The sequence below is a fragment of the Octopus sinensis genome, linkage group LG3, assembly GCF_006345805.1.
Source record: "Octopus sinensis linkage group LG3, ASM634580v1, whole genome shotgun sequence".
Taxonomy (NCBI): Eukaryota; Metazoa; Mollusca; class Cephalopoda; order Octopoda; family Octopodidae; genus Octopus; species Octopus sinensis.
In genome coordinates this window covers 27175801-27191269 of record NC_042999.1, presented here as the reverse complement: position 1 = coordinate 27191269, position 15469 = coordinate 27175801, and the positions used below count along the sequence as shown (strand labels likewise).

General features: G+C 36.1%; 1 long non-coding RNA gene across 1 annotated transcript; it reads left to right on the top strand.

The window, feature by feature from the left end:
• Positions 1-524: 524 nt before the first annotated feature.
• On the top strand, positions 525-13454 carry LOC118762721. Its single transcript, XR_004998472.1, has 3 exons — positions 525-646; positions 7401-7409; positions 13443-13454. It is a non-coding gene; the product is annotated as an uncharacterized LOC118762721 (long non-coding RNA).
• Positions 13455-15469: the final 2015 nt, after the last annotated feature.

The following is a 15469-nucleotide window of genomic DNA, read 5'->3' as shown; positions in this document are numbered from 1 at the left end:
AGTATGTAGTATGGATGTGATTTCACTCTACCCATCTACAGACATAGATTCTGCTGTGGAGAAAGGCATACAGGTCTATCCATAGCACTTATTTAGCATTACCTGACACCTTTGGTTCCCACCGACACCATTACCTCTCATAGCCTCCTAGGTCATGTGAGTTCATGAGGATTATATATCTTTCTGCCATACACAATTTACACAGTCTTATTCCTTTGCGATAGAGTCCACAAGCTTCCAGTAATTTCTACCTGATGTTAAAGTGTACATGATCTTCTTTTAGGCGCTATACGTATGCTGCAAGTGTTGTTGTGTTGCATCTCTCCGGGACCCTAAACTCCAGGACGGAAGCCCTGGGGTGTTGTCTACATTTTAGGAAGCGGAGGAAGACAACTACCCGATCGTAATTTTAAGAGGAATAGTTCTTGAACTATCACCTGCGTTCTTGTGTTTAAAAAAAAACAACATTATTTGCAGAGAACGGTTATTGTTTAGAGAAACTGAAGAGATATCTAGGTTGTCAAGAATGTTCTGGCGGTTTTTGACTTTTAAATTCAGCTGCACATATCCCGGCTCAAACAAAACTTAATTAATCGAAATAACCACCATCAGAATCAACCAACTTTTGCCTACGCGAAATAAGTTTGTGCCAGTAGCGTAAAAATCCTGCGTTCTGGTGGCGATGAAGTCGTTGAAGGCGTATTTGGAATCGTCTTGGTTTTCGAAGCATTTCTCACGCAGGAAGTTGTCGAGATGCTTGAAAAAGTGATAGTCGGTAGGCAAGGTCTGGTGAATATGGCGGATGAGGCAGAGTTTCGCATTTCAACTTGTGCAGGGTCAGTTGTGTGACGTGCGGCTGAGCGTTGTCGTGGAGAATATTTGGTCCTTTTCTATAGACTAATGCTGGCTGTTGTCGGAGTTTCTTATGCATTTCATCCATTTGCTGACAGTACTTCCTCGCCGTAATGGTTTCGCCTGGATCCAAAAAGCTGTGATGGATGAGACCGGCCGCAGACCACCAAAATGTCACCATGACCTTCAATATGTGCAACTGTGGCTTCGGGAAGTGCTGTGGGGCTTTTGTCGGCGTCCAACCACTGAGCTGAGCATCGCCGGTTGTCGTAAAATAATCCACTTTTCATAGCAAGTCATAATCTGGTCGAGAAACGGATCGTTCTTGTTGCGTAAAAGAAGGGAAGACCACACTTCGAAACGGCGTTTTTTTTTTCTGGTTATCGTTTCTCAAGTATTTTTTCCCAATCTCTTTCAAGTGGTTGGAAATTGTCGTATATGTTACGTCTAATTCAGAAGCAAGGTCTCGAATAGTTGTGCATAGATTGGCTTCCACTAAGGCTCTTATCAGCTTCAAGACTCTAGTCACCGCTACGAAATTTCTTGAACCACCATTGTGCTGTACCGTCGTTAGCGGTTCCTGGGCCAAACGTATCGTTGATATCGCGAGCTATTTCAACAGCCTTTCGACCTAGCTTGAAGTGAAATAAGAAAAGTGTACGAATTAGCTTTTTGTCCATGTTATAGTCAACGTTCCGGAGAAAATGGCTTACTTATTCAAAAAAAAAAGAGTAACACGATTCGATAGACCAACAAATGGGCTTTATAATGATATATAAAGTCATTTAACGAACATTAATTTGAAAATACATCATTTAAAACCAAAATAAAAAATTCTGCAAGAACTTTGAGAACCTAATAGTTCACATTAGATATGAAACCAATGTATTTTTTTACCTCAACTGTTACGTTACACATTCTAAAATAAACTGCCCTATATTTTTTGTAGGGTATGCTCTTCTCTTGATTTATGATATTGTAACGAAGATATATATATATATATATATTATATATATATATATTATATATATATACATATACATATACATATACACGCACATATATATATATATATTATATATATACATATATATACATATACATATATATATATACATATACATATATATATACATAATATATATATATATATATATATATTATATATATAATATATATATATATATATATATATACATATATATATATACATATACATATATATATATATATATATATATATACATATATATATACATATACATACATATAGTCATATACATATATATATATATTATATATATATATATAATATATATATATATATATATATATATATATATATATATATGGAGAGAAAATTGAGATACATGCAAGGAATAGAAAATGGAAATATATACAATTGTCAATTCAAAAATTAAAATTTATTAGTATAATACTATATTATGTTATATTCTTATAATAATATAACAGAATATCTATGCTATAATGGAGAAAGTTGCTTATTAATTAGGTATTTAACAATTACTAAATGCACTGAAAGATATCAAAGGCCGTCTGGATATATTTTTATAAATTTATGTTCTAAGAAATCTACTTCAATTTCGTTTTCTGAAGTTTATTGAATTTTAGTAACTCCCAGTTCTTTTCAAATTTAAATATTGAAGCATTGACTGTGTAATAGGTTTTAATGTTTAATGATAAACAATATTAATTCGATGCAGGCGATAATGATAATTTGATAATAGGTATATATATTTGATACGAGGCATAATTTCAAGAGTATTATGTTTCCGGAGTTTGTTAAATGAATATTTTTGATAAAATGAAAATTCTTTAATATACCGGTATATATATATATTCTTTTAATGAAGAAGTGATTTTGTTGGTATGGGTACTCGAAACGCTATAAGTCTTACAATAATAACTTTGTGATCGCTGCTATTTCTTGCACTCTTTCACTTAAATGATTTCTTTCATTTCATATTTATTTTCATTCAATGTTTGCAATGTTCTCTGCCCCTTCTTTTCTCCCTCACACACAAATACACTCAAAATTTCTCTCCAGGTTTGATTTCGTTATTACAAAAATATCACGTTTGAAATTTTGCAATTCAACATGGGCCGTCCCAAAAAGTATGCGACTGAAAAAGAAAATTTAGCAACAAAGACACAACAGCAGAGAGGAAGGCGGACGACTGCATCAGATGAAACAGATGTCTAAATATGCACGGAGACGTAGACGCGATTCTGTTTCCGTTACACATGCCTGACTGGTTAGGGTATCTTGAGAGGAGAATATCATACTTCAAAATAATGGCGTCAGACCACAAATTGTTAAGGTAATACTAAAGAGATATTTTCTTTGGGATCATGTGGAAGTAGTGGAGTGAAAAAACAATCTAAGACTTCTTACAAAAGCTCATTCTGATGAAAGAGAGTTTGCTAATTACTTTCTTGACTTCTTGATGTAGGAAATGGTAACATCTCTGTTGAACAAAGCCTAGGTAAATTCAAAATCAAACTACCTAATGATCTTTTCCTTGAACGTAGTACTCTCTCAGTTCTATGCGATTTTGTATATGCTGACCTCACAAATAACTTCAAAAACCCTGTGTGGCTTGCAAATAAAACAATCGTTACTCCAATAAAGGAAGCAACACAATTTGTGAATGATTTTCTGTTGACCAGGATCCCTTGTGATCTAAAAATATACAGAAGTTCATATACAGTTTATAGAGAAACTGTGTACCTAATTGAGTTCATCAACAAATACCATCAAGGTTTCCACCAGACATTCTCACACTGAAGAAAATGCTGCATAAGACTTCTGTGAAATTTAGATGCTTCAAATGGACATTGCAATGGCACACGCTACATCATTGTCAGTTTACGTGATCATGTTATGGAGGCTGAGGTTGCTTCTGGTCCTTATGCAAGATCAACTCTGCTAATCCCAAGAATACCACATGCATTTTAAGAAATGGAATTTCCATTCATATTTACACGCAAAGAATTTCCTGTCAAGCCAGCTTTTGCCTTGACCTGCAACAAGGCACAGGAATAGATTTTTCATCGAATTGGAATATATCTTCCGACACAATTCTTCTCACATGTTCAGCTGTATGTTGCATTAACTAGAGTTCAAAAGAAGGCTAATGAAAAAATATTGGCTGAGAAAAATGGAAACACTATGATTACTGATGACTGTATATACAAGGAGATACTACTTTAACGCAAAATATTCTTTTTAGCAAGTTTCAGTAAGTAGAATTAACATATAAGTTATAAGTAAGGTGACATACATTTGTAAGGAATAAAATTGTTTTGGTATATTTCAACACATATCGGATCAATGATACCAAATTAGATCATTTTAAATTTGGGTACATTTGAAGAAGTAAGGAAACGGCATTACCATGTGTCCTCGCAGCACCAGACTTGTGTGTATGTGTGTATATCCATTTATCCATCTATCTATCTATCTATCTATCTATCTATCTATCTATCTATCTATCTATCTATCTATCTATCTATCTATCTATCTATCTATCTATCTATCTATCTATCTATCTATCTATCTATCTATCCGTCTATCTACCTATCTCTCTTTGCACACCTATATAAGTTCTACCAATTATTAATGATAAATATATATAATAGATTGACTCAGATATATAACTACATGTAAATTTCTGGGCTGTCACTTAGTTAGTTACTCACACCCTCCATAATAACCATATTATAGGTTTGACTCTGGAAAATTTTTATAAATTCGTCTGTTAATATATATCGAAAAAAAGGCACTTTCGAAGCATCTTATTATTTACTATCACAAATTTAAATATTTTTTGCCAAGCGTTACGTTCACTGCAGACTTTGACATTTGATATACAATATTAATATGTTCTGACAAAATGCATCGTTTTCATTTGCAACACAGTCATTCACTTCCTCTCTCCCTCGCCTCTAATTTTTTTCATTAATAATAATCTACTTAATATATATTTGTTATAAAGTTTTCCCTTCAAGTTTTATTTCATTATTTCAGATGAGGAAATCATGTATTTTGTTGACTTAAATTCGCCGTATAAATACACTAAGTTTATTATTTATACATACTGAAAAAAATCATAATGGGCAACTTATTAAAACTTACTGAAGCTTCAAACTCATGTGATTTATTTCCTTTGCGTCGTTATCTAGCAAGTGAATTTCATTCCTATGGCTATTTGATACGTTATAGGTATTAAAATACCTCTATGCGATCGCTGATGTTTTTTGGCACATCAAACGTAGTTGGACTACCTTGATGCTTGATTAAAAAAGAGAGATTATGACTGTAATAAAATAATTAAATCAATATTTACTAAGCAAGTGAACATAAAAACACGAGAAAATAATTAGACTTAAACTATAAAAATTATTAGAATTGGGAATCAAATATAGACATGTCACAGAGTGGCTAGCAGAAAACCGCCGGGAGCGTGATCTTTCTGCTAGTAATAAGTAATAGATATTGAAGACGAATGACATACAATTGTTTTGATTCTTACCCATAATAAAATTATAAAAATTCATTGTTTGTGTCTAAGAATCCCCTCAGTGTAATTATTATTTTTTATGAGGATTCAAAGATTCAAAAAAAGACTGAATTTAAATAACACACACGTATTTGGCATTGGTATGAAAGGTATTCAGTAGTATCAATATCAGATGTCTAGGGAATACAACAGTCTGGTACAATTTTAGAACAAGAAGAACCCCCATCCTTAACATACATTCAGACACATTGACCCGCACGCACACACACGCACACACACACACACACACACACACACACACACACACACACACACACACACACACACACATTTGATCTTGTTGCTGCTGCTACACTTGACACAAATATATTGTTTCTGAGGTTGCTTTTAGTCGGTAATATATCTTTCTATGCAATTCCCTTAGGAATTTTATGACAAGCTTTTAAACTCTATTTTGTAAACCTGAGAAAAGTACGTAGTTGAGCATTGTAATCGAGTAACCCCATTTGACCACTCCATTATCACCTCGTGTTTCTTCAAAGCCCTCTAGATTTTCCTAGCGTCCCCAGAAGGACAGTATTTCCCAGTGTCGGTAGGACTGATTTAGATAAATAAGAGGGATTAGAAGATTTTGTCAACACTGAGAAAGCAAACATTTTGCTTTGTCATAATTGTGCTAATATTTCTCTACGAAGAATTTCATACTTTATTTGGGGTTTCTTTGGGACAAATACTGATTACCTTGTTACTTCTGGAAAATAACGATGGAAGATCACGCCTCAGGAGAACAAATAACCTTAAGTATTCACACCCTGCTTATTTACAATATGATGTCATGTGAAGAAAGTGACTCAACTGGAAGCAGTCAACGATATTAAAGCCACGATGTTTGAATACTTGCTAGCAAAGTCAATAATGCATGCTGCTTTATCAAGATGTGTTAAGCATTGGTTAGTTTGTTGTAATCTATCAAGAGACATATGACTCAGAATAGTTAATGTAACTAGATGAATTAACGATGTGTTAAATCGAAAGGAAACCATAAGGGAATCCTCAAAAGCTATTTATAATTTGGTGAAATAATAGGGTCTCAAGAGTATAAGTGAGGTTTAAACATAGGAATAAAAATCAAGTGTTCGGTTATATGAGGAGTACAGTGTGTGATATGGTTGCTGCGTGACGGAAGAGAATAACAGAAGATAATATTGCATTTGAAGAGGAAATACTGAGCGTCAAGGGAAAAATGAATTCTAATGAGGAAGAAAACGGCGTAGAAGCGAGAGAAAATGGAAGGAAATATAGTATAATCTAAAAATATACTGCCTAAGAACGAAACATAGTATATATTGACTTAAGTGTATCACGGTTTAGATAAAAGCAAAATAAAGGTTATATAACTTATATTCTGTAATAAACATCCTGTAAAAATATACGTGCTCGTGTGCGGCGCGCGCACGAGTGTGTATATGTGTATGTGAATGCGTATGTATAGGTCTGTCTGTCTGTTACTGTGTGCGTATGTATATATGTTTGTATGTATATAAATGAATGATAGTAAAAAAGACACTGACAAAATCGTAGAGTGTAGAAGTAATCCAAGAATAAATTTATATCTCAACTAGTGTACAGTAACTTCGGTTGTCACAGTTTTCCATTCCAGTGACAGTAGGACTATTTTACTATATTTCTGAGAGCAGAGGGAAATAGAAGTACCCCTACCTTTGTGTAGAATCAATTATTGCAGAGGATTACCTGTGAACTGGTTTTTAAATTTTATTCATCTCGGTATCCTTCACCAGGCGAAATATGTGTACATATATACACTTATATATACAAATACACACATACAAGAATACGCACACATATCCATACATAAACATATATATTGTATACACACAAATATTACACACGCACACACATATGTATGAATATATGTACATATTACAATAGTATGTATAACTTCTCTAAGAAATATTCAAGGCACAGCAAACAATTGCGTTGCAGTATATAATTGTTTGATGAACAACTCTAGCAAATATAATACTACTACTACTACTATTACTACTACTACTACTACTACTACTACTACTAATACTACTACTACTACTACTACTACTACTACTACTACTACTACTAATAATAATAATAATAATAATAATAATAATAATAATAATAACAATAACAACAATAATAATAATAATTGGAAATACCCCGGTAAAGATAGGGTGCCGAATTTCTGGCTAGCATCGCTCCCATGCGCACACGGTAAGCTAGTTCAGCTGCTCAATGGAATTATGAGAGACCCAAAGAAAACACCTGAATGGTTAGCAAGTGGCATTACTTACTTACTCCCAAAGAATAACGAAACCAACCTTCCAAAAAACTATCGGCCTATAACCTGTCTATCCACCACGTATAAAATCCTAACATCTATCCTGGCGGAGAAAACATATGCATTCATGGAGAAGAACGATATTTTCCCCATTGAACAAAAAGGGTGCCGCCGAGGCTCTTACGGATGCAAAGATCAACTGCTAATCAATCGTATGATCCTTGAGAACTGTCACAACAAGCGCAGAAATCTCAGCACCGCATGGATTGACTATAAAAAGGCCTTCGACAGTATACCGCATCCATGGATCTTGAGATCGCTGGACATCTTAAAAATTTCCCCTGTGATTTCAAACTTCCTGAAGCACAATATGTCGTTGTGGATACGAATCTCCAATTATAACCACTCTAATGGAGTACTTGCCTCAGAAAATATAAACATCAACTGTGGAATTTTTCAAGGTGACTCACTTTCACCTTTAATATTCTGCATAGCCCTAATACCCCTTACAAGTGAATTAAACAGAACAGGTATGGGTATAAAATTGCCAATAAAAAAATAAGCCATCTATTTTATATGGATGACTTAAAACTTTATGGTAAAGACAATAATGAACTTGAAGGCCTATTGCGCACCGTGAAAGCATTCAGCGATGACATCGAGATGGAGTTTGGACTTGAGAAGTGTGCCAAGGCCACTTTCCAGAAAGGAAAGTGAAGACCACAAATTCAGTCGTGTTAGATGTTGACACAGTCATAAGAGAGCTTGAGCAAGAACAAACATACAAATATTTAGGATAAATGAAGGCTCTGGTATTCAGCATGCAAGCATGAAAGAGAAGATCAGGAAGGAATGTTATAGGAGAGTTCGTGCAGTCCTGAAATCTGAACTAAATGCACGTAACAAGGTGTTAGCTATAAATTCCTTAGCAGTTCCAGTTGTTACTTATAGCTACAATGTGTTGAACTGGAATATGAGTGAAGTAAACAATATAGATAGGAAAATACGCAAGCTGCTGAGTTGTAATAGGATGCACCACCCAAAGGCAGACGTAGATCGCCTTTACCTTCCCAGAGCCCAAGGAGATCGAGGCCTGATCCAATTTGAACTAGTCTACAAAACAACCACAATTGGACTGGCCAAATATCTCGAAATATCGAATGACTGGATGCTAAAGCTCGTGGAAAATCACGAGAGACGAAAGAAGCTTCATTCTATCATAAAGGAAAGCAAAAAATGTGCTATTGATTTCGTGCAGGATACCCAAACTGAACAACCCGGGGGAAGTACGGCAACTATTGTTGCAAAGAAGGTGAAAATGATGGCAATGAAAAAAGCGCACGAGCAATTGGCTGATAGGTGGGAGGAGAAACCTCTGCACGGCAAATATGTGACCCGCAGCAAACAAGCTGATGTTGACCAGAAGCAAACCCATCAGTGGCTACGGAGCTCAGGGCTAAAAGCAGAGAGCGAAGGTTTCATCCTGGCTGCTCAAGATCAAAGCCTATTAACCCGGAACTACCAGGCCAATGTAATGAAAAATGGAGCAGACCCAAAATGCCGATTCTGCAACGACATGATTGAAACAGTGGACCACCTAATCTCTGGATGTAAAGTCTTAGCACCAGTGGAGTATAAATTAAGACATGACAGAGTTGGCCAATATCTCCACTGGCTAATAAGTCGGCATTACAATATCAAAACTGCCGACAAGTGGTATAATCACCACCCTGGGGCTGTAACTGAAGGAGAAAATGTAACCATTCTGTGGGACTTTCCAGTACATACAGACCGAACCATCAAGGCCAATAAACCAGATATTGTTGTGAAAGACCAAAACAATAAAGTTTGCTTATTGATCGACATGAGCATCCCCTGTGATCATAATATCTCAGCGAAAGAGTTTGACAAGCTCAGAAAATATAAAGACCTACTCATTGAAATTGAGAAAATGTGGCATCTCAAGGCGGTTACAATACCAGTGATCGTAGGAGCACTAGGAATGATCAAGAAGGGAACCGAAAATTATATGAGAATGATCCCTGGCTTACCATCCCTGCAAGAAGTGCAAAAGATTGTCTTAACTGGTACATCACACGTATTGAGAAGAGCATTGTCGATGTGAGAACTGTTGCTGCTCATGTATTTTAATTTAACTTTAAAAAAAAAATTTTTTTTAAATTAACGAACTACTGAGTTTGGTTTAATGGCCTACCAATGTATACTATGAGTTTCTTTGCCCTAGGAGTCGGGAAACACTCGGCAAGAAATGGAAGCAAATTTGAAAGAAGAAACAAAAAAGTAATAATAATAATAATGATAAATGGAGGCGCAATGGCCTAATTGTTAGGGCAGCAGACTCGCGGTTGTAGGATCGCGGTTTCGATTCCCAGACCGGGCGTTGTGAGTGTTTATTGAGCGAAAACACATAAAGAGCTCCACGAGGCCCCGGCAGGGGTGGTGATCCCTGCTGTACTCTGTCACCACTCTTTCTATCTTTCTTCTCTTGGCCTGCTCGCTTAGCCAGCGGGGTGGCGTCATTCGAAGGCTAAAACAATGCGAACGCATTGTGACCAGCGATGTGTAAAAACATCTGATGGTCTGGTCGGTCACGTGATCACGTGAATAATGATAATGAAATAATAATAATAATAATAATAAATAAATAAATAAATAAATAAACAACGGCAAAAGATAAAACTGTATTGGAACTGCGGATAACATTTACACGAATCTATCAATGCGAATAAGTCAGATTCAATTTTAGACAATATGTGCCAAAATAAAATAGAATTTATGGATAAAAATTGTTTCAGAGAATTTATGGATATAAATTGTTTCAGAGAGAGAGAGAGAGAGAGAGAGAGAGAGAGAGGATAATAAAAAAAGAGGGTATAAAGGAAAATATTCATGAATTGTGTTGAGGCAGGTAAAGAAACAAGTATGTATAGCGATGTGAAGAACTACCCAGTAAGCCACTGCTTCGTATATTCAAAACATACGGAACTTCACATGACTTCGCAGGCTAACAAGCACGTGCTAACCTCGTATGTTTTAGTGTTCCATTACCTGCTGTCAGGAAATTAACGAGACGACGACTATAAAGATGCCGTTGATGATAATGACGATATTGATATTAATAATAATGCTTTCTGCTATAGGTACAAGACCTGAACTTTTAGAGGAGAAGGCTTGTGATTACATCGTCTCTAGTGCTCAACTAGTACTTATTTCATCGACCCCAGTGCGTAACTGGCACTTATTTCATCAACTCCGAAATGATGAAAGGTAAAGTCGACCTCGGCAGAACTTGAATTCAGAACGTAAAGACGGACGAAATGCCGCTAAACAACTTGTTTGGCATGGTGAACATTGTTATTTCTGTATTGCCCACGAGGGGCTACACACAGAGGGGACAAACAAGGACAGACAAACGGATTAAGCCAATTATAACGACCCCAGTGCATAACTGGTACTTGTTTAATCGACCACAAAAGGATGAAAGGCAAAGTCGACCTCAGCGGAATATTTGAACTCAGAAAGTAAAGACTGACGAAATGGCGCTAAACAACTTGTTCGGCATGGTAACCATTCTTATTTCTTTATTGCTCACGAGGGACTACATACAGAGGGGACAAACACGGATAGACAAACGAATTAAGCCGATTATATCGACCCCAGAGCGTAACTTGTACACTTTTAATCGATCTCGAAAGGATGAAAGGCACAGTCGACCACGGCGGAATTTGAACTCAGAACGTAGAAGCAGAAGAAATACTTATTTCTTTACTACCCACAAGGGGCTAAACACAAAGGGGACGAACAAGGACAGACAAACAGATAAAGTCGATTATATCAACCCCAGTGCGTAACTGGCATTTATTTAATCGACCCCGAAAGGATGAAAGGCAAAGTCGACCTCGGCAGAATTTGAACTCAGAACGTAGCGGCAGACGAAACACCGCTAAGCATTTCGCCCGGCGTGCTAACGTTTCTGCCAGCCTGCCGCCTGGTAACCATTCTGCCAGCTAGTGGGCTTATTAATAATATTAACAACAACGACGATGACCACGATTGTGATAATGGGTGTACTTTTATTTGCTAAATGGGTGCTGAATGAGGTTGACTTTACATAGTCACGGGATTGACTTCCTCATAGTCCCCAGATGTAGGGAAACTGTCTAACTAATCTTATTAAAGGAAAACAATAGAACTCGAACTCTAGCCAGCTTTTTCCTACAGGCATCCTTCACGCAGTTCTGCAAAACTCCTTCAGTCAGCAATGAGCGGTTTCATCACCCTACGCGTCTCGAAAATTTTCGTGTAGCTGATCTATCGTAACCATAGATTTCATCTCAGACCACTAGTCCTTCTCGGTGACATTAGCGGGCTACGATTTCTGGAAACGATACAAAATAGTTACCATAACGAAAGTCCTTCGAAATGCATCCTTACTTCTTCATCGACGCCATCTCTTTACCTACCATTAAAGCTCATTATACCGCTTAAGTGGAACTTCCACCGACCGCATTGGCCGATGGATAGAAGGTGGTAACGCCTCGGTGGCATTCTAGGTGCTAGGCACCCAGTTTTGGTAATTGTTGACATAAGACTGCAGCTTCGCCAACGGGTCGAGCTAAGGGAAAGCAGCGTTAGAACGGGAGAACACACTAGGAATCTTTGGAGTTGGCAGAGACTTTGCCTCGGCAGAAAGGACATGCTAATTCCGTTTTTTACGTGACGGTATCAATAGACCTGTAAAACTCAACTCTTTCACAAGACGCGGAAGAGCAGATGCCCTAATTTGGTTTGATGGGGGTCTTGCATATTTGTCAGGCGGTAGATTATGAAGGATGCGATACAGGCATATGACATCTCGATTCATTGAGATCTTCCCTTCAGCCCATTTCTGGATGAAACAGGCCGCACTGCTCGTAACATCGTCCTACTTCCTGTCAACATGTTGCTGATTACGATGATTAATTTTATTGGCTGTGAAAATCTAATTTATACGGGGGGGGGGACAACATAATACTAATTTATGACGGTTAGGTGAAGTAAAAGACATCAATTTAAGTAAAAGACATTAAGTTAGTTGATTGCAATGAAAGCCAGGATAATTTTCAACATTCTAGATACTAAACACCCGGTCTCTTTTAGTGATTGATTTAGTTCGGTGTTCGATCAAAGAGATGGTATGCAGAAAGATATATTGTACCAAACTGCAGCCGCTGTTCATTGTTGGGAATCCAAGAGTATCCGCTGCTGTGTCAGTTTCAGTAGCTACTTGTACGCCATCAGACATGACTTCTCTAGATATCGGAGTGCTTCTTATAAATCATTAACGTGTTCGTATTGGATTAGCATTTGTCAAAAAGGGAAACAACATCCGTCATGTGGTGTCCGAATTCGTTGATGCATTTTTAAAGGCGTTGTTGGAGTTTGGCCTCCACTCTCTCCAGCATTGCTCTGTCGATTGGGGCGACTTCCATATGTATGGGGCTTATGCGCTTACACACGCGCCTTGAGGTTTCCCTGCTAGAAATAATCACACATTGTCAAATCAGTGGACCGAGGGGGCCAAGGAATATCAGAAAACATGAAAATGAGGCGATCACAGAAATGAGTGCGAGGAACGTCCATTGATGCTCTGGCTGAAACCACACACGTCGAATACACATACGTTGTTTATCATCTCGAGGTAACGTCCGGAGATCACAGTAGCAGTATTTCCATTATCATCTTCAAAAAATTAAGGACTACTGACGGCGCTTTTCCAACAACACACCAGACCCTCGCTTTTAGGCTAGGCAGTGTTCTTTCGAGCAGGTCTTTCGGATTTTCAAGAGCCCAATAATCACCAACTGACTTGTTTGCAACTAGTACAGTTCACCGTTATCCCAGTAGAAAAAGCCATATTTAAATATAATTTAACGTATGTTTACCAAAATAAGAAATATTAAAAAATCTCCGAACACAAACACTAAAGTAACCTGAAGTGGATACTCAAGTATTCCAAAGCGTTCTCGTCGCAAATTATGAAAAAAAAGAATACAATGCTTTCATTAAATGCAGTGTGGTACAGGCATATCTTCCACGAAGCTATGTTTGAGCACGTCCACTCAATATAAAATATACCACCACTAACAACAACGATAGTGCTGACGATGACGTTAACTATGATGACCATGATCGTAGAAACGGATTAAAAGGAAGAAGAATACAGTACAAGAACAATGAGGTAATATTTCTCGATTAGACATGAAGTATTTCGGCTCTGTAATACAAGTAGAGTTAAGTGCCCAGCCATAGGATATAACAGAACGTTAAACAATAAAATATTAAAGATATATAAGCACTCGTAATAGATTGTGTTGAAAAATTGAAGAGCACTGAAAATAATTTTCCCCTTAAGGAAATATTACATTGCGAAATCAATAAAATTGTGTGTGTATCGGTTGCGTTTTCACTTGTCTATTTCGATTTTTAGTTTATTTTTAATATGAATGCATTTTCCGCATTTAAGCCTGTGACATTTTAACAGCCAATGTTGTAAATATCTTCACTCCTTTCACTCTTGCTAGAAAATGTTTCAACATAAAAAAAAGAATAACAGCTTAATTTCAAGGTAACATATTTAATATGAGTTTCATTTGCGATATAAATTAAGCTGTCAATTCTAAATTGTATTATAATTTTAAGTAGCCAAATTTATACACAAAATTTAAATAAATCCTTGTTCTAGAACTGGAGAGGTAACTTGATATAGTTATTGTTTTGACTACATCCAGATATTGTAGATGCACGGCGCAAACCATCTCTAATTGTTCTTGTAAGAATTAATCATGTGACTAAAAACATACCTTCCTGGACTGGTAACACTCCTGGGAAATTTTTGTTTTCCCTAAATTTCAAGGATGTAAAGTCCGTCAATATCCTATTACTCATACAGCCGATAATAATAACCGAGATCCGAACAATCCACTTAAACACAACCCCAGTCCTTGGCAAGGTACTCATTTAGATCAGAATGGAGTGGGGCAATATGAAATAGATATATAAATGAATTCAATTTTCAGACATACATAAATCAATCAATTGATAAATTAACCAATAAATAATAAATTCATTAATTAAAATCATTAAACGGAACGACTGTTTTTTCTGGAATGATTACTGCCTATTTCATAATGCAGAGTCTATTTATCCTATTTCATGTTTCAGTGTAGAATAACCAAAACTAGCCTTCATCTGGTGTTAGTAATTTAACAGTTATATATTCGAAATTGAAGGAAAATAAGCATTACATAGAAATTGGCCGCCGTTATAAGTTTTTTTAAAAATTTCGAACATAAGATATTAAAAGTTAAAATGGCTATTGTATTAAAAGAATAAAAGTATAAAGCAATTCAAAGATTTTAAGAAAGCTGTTTCATACACAGTTACAAAGATTGTGTAGGTTGTAAAATGAGTCAATGTGGAAATTATAGGAAACATGCAAAGCCATAATCATGAAAAATATATCTTAAAAAATCTAGATATAAAATTATATAATTATAAGATCACGAAACGGAACTTATGGGAATGAAATTATGAACGTCATTAAAGCATGTGAAAAATAGTAAAAAACAATAAAAATTTGAGATTTTAAGTTATAGAATGGTAATAATTTTGAATAAATTCATACTGTGAGTACACTGCTAAAACCTAGACTATAACAATATAAATAACAGAATCTCTC